The sequence below is a fragment of the Mustela erminea genome, chromosome 15, assembly GCF_009829155.1.
Source record: "Mustela erminea isolate mMusErm1 chromosome 15, mMusErm1.Pri, whole genome shotgun sequence".
NCBI classification, from domain to species: domain Eukaryota; kingdom Metazoa; phylum Chordata; class Mammalia; order Carnivora; family Mustelidae; genus Mustela; species Mustela erminea.
The window spans coordinates 21,627,396-21,633,746 of record NC_045628.1 but is presented as its reverse complement, the minus strand read 5'-3'; the positions used below and the strand labels follow the sequence as shown (position 1 = coordinate 21,633,746).

Here is a 6,351-nt window from a genome sequence, read left to right as displayed (position 1 = left end):
TCATATGACCTATGACAAACTGCAAAGAAATTCAACAGTGAGGGATTGGATAGAAAAAAAAAAAAAAGGACCATCCATGTGGTTAAGAAGGGAAAATTAGAGCATAAGAGGAATGCCAGGAGAGCGTGGTATAGAATAAACCAAAGCAATATGCTGCTGTTTTTAATTACTGTTGTTATTATGAATATTAGTTTATTTAGAGACAGTGGTTTACTGTTAACTCAGAGGTAGTATAAAGTGTTTCTGAAATAATAGGCAAGGGGAAAGTTGGAAAACATTCCCTGGACTTAGAGATACGAAGAATGGTGATGCAGAAAGGAAGAGCTCTGTAAGCAGAGGGGAGAGTAGACAGATTGGAATGGAGCAGAGAATGAAAGCATGCTGAAGAAATCTCTTTCCTCCCTTCTTTTTTAAAATTTTCATTTAAAAAAGTATTTAGAACACATAAAACAAGGCAACATTTATTCTTTCTTCTCGTCTTCCCGTGTGGGGTCCATTGGTGGCTCGTCCATTGTTGCTCTCTGAGACAGCCTTACTACCACTGGGCTCCTCCTCAGCCATCTGGTCCACCCCCTCCTGCCCACTCTCATTGTCTTCAGGAGTAGGTGTGCCTTCCTCAGTGTTCTATTGGCTCTCTGTCACTTCTTCTACCTCCTCTGTCTCCACTGGGATACGCTTGTGCTCTTTCTGTTCCGCAGTCTTACTAGCAGCTTGCTCTCCTTCAGGAACCATGCTGCTCTGACGGCCTTCAACTTGCTAGGCCATCTCTCTCCTCTTCCCTTTCCTCCTGCCTTTTTCGAGCCTGTTCCTCTCTCTGTGCAATTTCAGGGGCAATTTTTTTCCAACCCACATCTACTTTCAAACTGCACCCACTTCTATGTTCATTGTTAGAAGAATCTATTCTTTCCAGGAATTTCGTCTTCTTTTCCTGGTGTTGCTCCTCTGCTTGAAAAAGTTCAGCTTCTAGTTGTTGCTGTTGAGCTATTAAGGACTGGACTTGCCTTCTAGGTGTTGTGGCAGCCGACCAAAAGTCTGACACCACACTCTTCCTGGGGATTTCACTGATGAGGTGTTGGTGTCTCTGGAAATGGACAGTGACTGTATGCCTTGCTGAAAGCCATCGTCATCATCATTTAGATCTTCTGCAGAATGCTCACATATGGTTCTCCTTTCTCCATGCGAGGCTGTCTCTGTCGACTTTCTTCCTCCAGAGCAGCTTCTATATGACTTTTTGCATTTATGTAAGGAGAGTATGCAGGGAACTTAAAATAGACCTTCATAGATTTATGTTCTGCTTTGTATTCATTCACATAGTCTCATAGATCTTGCCACATGCCACCAATAATCTGGCCAAACTCCCACACCTTTGGGTCAGGGTTGGAAGCTTTTACTTGGTCCGAGAACTTTCTGCTGTATCTCATGTGAGGCATCAGCTGAGTATCTGGTGGACTTGGGTGTTTTGAAATGGTAATACCAGAGGATGTTGAGCTGGCTGTCGGCGACTGAGATCCCTCTCAGCCTGCAGTTGTTGTAGGGGTGATGACTGTATGGACTGTATCCCACAAATCCAGGTGTGCTGGACATTTGTGTTACGGGAGCTAGGATGGGAAGTGGGGCATAAGATGGTGTTTTCGACATTTTGGAAGATTAAGTTCTCAGTTCCATAAGAATGAATCTGAGATACGGTGGGCATAAAAAGTGCCCACAGCTCTGCCTTCATTTCCCGTTCGTGATGATGAAGAAATTTCTTAAATTGGGCCCTGAAGGTAAGAATACAGGGTGGTAGTTGGGTAGTAAATTGACCTTGGAAAAAGGATTTTTTTTTAATTTAATTTTTTTTTTTTTTACAATTAGAAAGATTCCAGCCTGTTTCAGCACCAGTGGGAAAAATATACTTGATCTTAGCCAAAAGTCTGAGAAGCGATACCAGTGGAAAAGATAATTAGTAAGACATAATATACAGAAAAGCGAGTGATCTGGCCAAGAGGAGGCAGGGGTAGCTAAATGCAGAATTTCTTTGTTCCTGAGAAGAAGTGCAAAAGAGAGGCAGGTACATATCCTAAAAGTGAATGTTTAAGTCACTCCATAGTTCTTTCTAAATGTTCATATAGATTAACTCACTCAATCCATAGCCATACATAGGAGAAGCACTGATAACCACATTTTATGGATAAGAGATTAAGTAAATTATCAAAAACCAGTTTCATAGGGAATGCAACCAGGAAAGAAACCTGGAAAGACTGATTCCAGTGTCAAGTGGTTAGCCATTACCCTATGTCATCTCTCTATCTGGCCTTACAATCTTCCAGCTAATTTGTGAGAACTCTGAGGGAAGCCTGTCTGCCTCATGACCTCCACTGCCTTTTAGTAAAGACAAATTGAATCCTTGAAATGAAATACATATTAGTCCAATACTTTAGATAAACAAAATTTTAGAAGAGATGAGAAATGACCTCAATTTTATTTATAGTAAATGGAAAAAGACCAAATTTGAACCCAAATCTGTCTAAATTTAAAGCCATTGACCTTTTCCCTTGCCAAGATGAATGATTTTCAAGTTCTGGTTGAAAGCTGCTCTCCTGCTGATCACAGTTACTCCAAGATTAATCTCTCAACCCTGATTTAAAAGAAAGACTTCTTTTTTTCCCCTTTTTCCCTTTAGAGCCTACTACAGTAATTCAAATTTGTTGCCCTCCTCAGTGCTCCCTATTACCCCATACCTACTTCAATCACAACACCCATCTTTGCATTGTAATAATCTGGTTAATTATGAAACAAGATAACTGTTAACACTTTTTTTTTTTTAATGAGAAAGTCTACCTGCTGCTAAACTTAGTCTTGCTGAAAATAACCAGGAGCAGATCTTGTAGTTTATCAAACATTACTTAATTCAGTGTCTCAGCTTTTCAAAGGCATTGGATAGATGGTATGAAATCCTAGGACTTTGACAAAATCGAAGTCTTAAGTTTGTCTTGAATGGCTGCAATCTGAGACCCAATGCTACAGTAACATTTTGTGTGGAGAAAAGGAGCCACGTCTTATGTTCTTCGGTAAAGAAAGACCGCCCCGCCCCCCCCCAGTACACCAGAGGAGGTTCACAGGATGGAGTGTGTACTCTGAGCTGATTGGGGCGTGGTGAGGTTTGCTGATTCTTGTGGGGATCTTAGTCTGTATCTAAGACTGGAACACTTCTGAGGCTCACTGACAATGGCTGAACATCGGGGTAGGCAGGTAATAATAGCTGAACATGGGGGAAAGTAATGAGAAAAATCTGAACTAGTCCTCACTTAGAGTGAACAGGAGTGAACAGGTTTCATCTTCTTTACCGGTCAGGACCAGGTCTAGGAAATGTGTACTCTTTGACAGTGAGAAATGTGTACTCTTTGACAAACCTCTGATTCTCTTACCCTGGCACTGAAAGCCACGCCCCCACTCCCTATCCACTAACTGATGCAAATTTCTTGGATAAGCCTGTGGCAGGACATTGTAAAAGCTAAAGGAGGGGTTAACTGAGAAAATAAAGATCATTAATAGCTAACCAGGGCAAAAGGATTTTCTTTTGCTAACTCCTATTCCAGTGTGGGAAGCCCCTGTAGATTTATTTTTGCCCCTTCTGTCTTGCAAACATCTGCTCAGAGTGGATCTTAATTGCATAAGAAAGATAGGATGAAGTGTAGCATATGCATTTTTACTTTGGGTGGTAGGCTCAAGTGGCTCTATCTCTAAATGACTGCAATGGCTATTTTATGGGACTTGGAACACAATGCTAGGAATGTTACAGATATTACCTCGTTTAATACTTACAGAACTCTGTATGATATGTACTTGCTATTCGTTAAAACCTGAGACTTTGGCATTAAACTACGTGGACAGCATCACATAATTATATTGATAAAATCAGTATTGAATCAGACTTAAAATACAAGCAGTTCAGTTACCGAAACTGTACTCTTAATCCTAACCATAGTTTTGTGCCTTGTCGAAAGGACCAGGCTGAAACTATTTTAAGTGGACTGTGGGTAAAGCAAAATGTCTTTCACTATCAATCTTTTAAGCATAAAAGCCTTGTATCATCTCATAGGTAAATTATATTTTAGACACAGAATAAAGATAAGTTAGGAAATTAATACTAAAATTTCAACGCTGCTTCAGAACTGTGGTTTTTGAAAATATATTTAGTAACTTCAATAACCTATTTTTTATTTTGCATCAGTAATTTGGAAGAGACAGTATGGTTAGAAACTGTGTAATTTGAAAATTAATCTTAGCCAGTGGTGGATAAACAACGTTTATTGAGTTTTTCTTGAAGGAGGACAACATCATTTAACTCTTTCCACGGCCTCTCTTTCCTAAGCCATACACACAAGTGGAGAAATTACACAAATAAAAATTGGTCGGTAGCCTGTAAGTCTGCCCTGGACTGAATTAAAAAAATAAAATATTCTTGTATAAGGTCTAAAGATGTCTTACACCCACCCCCTCCCCAACACCCTACCCCGTCTTTCCTTCCTTTTTTCTCTCCCTCTCAGATATAAGGTTCGTGGTCCTAAGCAGCGGAGGTACCACACAGCGGATGTACCCTTGCAGAGGTCAACCAGCTGCTTTTGTATCTTCCCGCATTTCCAGGGAAGAAAAGCATTGTGCTGTGTTTTGAATTAGAGTATGTCACCAGGAAATTACTGAAAACTAAAAATTATAATTCAGATTAAGATAAGGGGAAAATTAATTGGACACGAATCAATAGTCGCTTAGAAATGACACATCTTTTTCTTTATAGTTTTCTTCCTTCTGGTCTCTGTCCAGTCCTTCAGGCCGTCCCCTTTCTCCTTGATTAAGCACTGAATCCTGAGTAGGCTGCACACACTGTCATAGGTACCTACCTCTTGAGGAGTTGAGGTTTAGCTGAGAAGGAAAACATAGGCAAATACATTGCAGAAGAGGGTAAAGTGTTTTACATAAAGACAATATTGCACAGTGGATGTTCAGTTGTATTTCCTAGCATTTCAGAAAAGGTGGTGTTGTTCTGAATCAGCATTGTTTGATGATTGAACACTAACAGAATGAAATGAAAGGGTGTGATTTTAACTCAAAACTAACATTTAAATTGTTGTATTTTGGATTCTAGAAACTAAGAGCTAAATTTCATCCCCTTCCCAACTGGAAGCAGGTGATTTGATCAGGCAAATCCAGGAAGAATTTTTTTTTTTAATCTCTTTTTTTATAAAAAGGTCTGTGCCATATTTTTCCATTTCAATGATTATTCTAATGGAGAAATTTTGATGATGTTTAATAAATGCCATTACCTACATTTACATAGCACTATAGATCTATGTTGACATTCTTTCTGAAACCTTTCAAAGTGAACTAATTAAATAATTTGATATTTTCAGTAAAGTTCCGTTATTTCAAAGCATTCTGAAAGCATGTTTATAGCAAATTACTGAAGACTAATTCTAACTAGGACTGGTCTCCTAATGACTAATTCTGTGTGCTTCCCATTGGCCTAGTGTTAGGCCAATACTAGAGGTTTTTGCTTTTCAGATTATTTTTAACATAATGCCTTAGGTGGTAGTTTGCCTTCACAAAGTCCCACAAACTAGGTGGCTTAAACAATAGATTATTATCTCACAGATCACAATAGATTATTATCTCACAGCTCAAAGGCGTGGACAAGTTTGTTTCCTTCTGAGGGGTGTACAGAAGGATGTGTTCTAGGCCTTTCTCCTTGGCTTGTAGGTGGCTCTCTTCATGTCCACATGTTCCCCTGATGTGTGCCTGTGCAAAAATTTCCACCTCTTATAAAGATACCAATTATATATGATTAGGACCTACTCTATAGATCTCTCATTAACTAATTACATCCCCAACATCCTATTTCTAAATAAAGTCATTTTCTGAGGTATTGAGAGTTAAAACTTCAATGCATAATTTTTGGGGAGGGGCGCTCTATGTAACCATTGAATACCATTGAGTCTTGTAATTCAGTCCTTCTTTTAAAAAAATGTAGGAATAAATTCAAAATAATGTCCTGATCTTTGGATCTTTGGCATCTCATTAATATACAGACAACAAATGCACATTTTTACAGACCAAGTCTACTTTTCACTGCCCATAAATGATCATAAGGCATTTTTTTTTCTACAGTATCCCTTGTACTCATTGGTAATTCAGACCTGATGATTTAATATGCAGTATAATACCAAATAGGTCTTGTTTAGTTATGCTTTATGTCTGGATGTTGAGGGGAAGGGAGATAGATGTAGAGGGGTTATCATGTGTTTGCTGACTGAACAAATTACGTTTTTTGTTTTGTTTGTTTGTTTTTAAAGATTTTATTTATTTATTTGACAG

General features: G+C 38.8%; 1 pseudogene; it reads right to left on the bottom strand.

Moving 5' to 3' along the window:
* Positions 1–461: 461 nt before the first annotated feature.
* On the bottom strand, positions 462–1,638 carry LOC116573872 (annotated as a pseudogene).
* Positions 1,639–6,351: the final 4,713 nt, after the last annotated feature.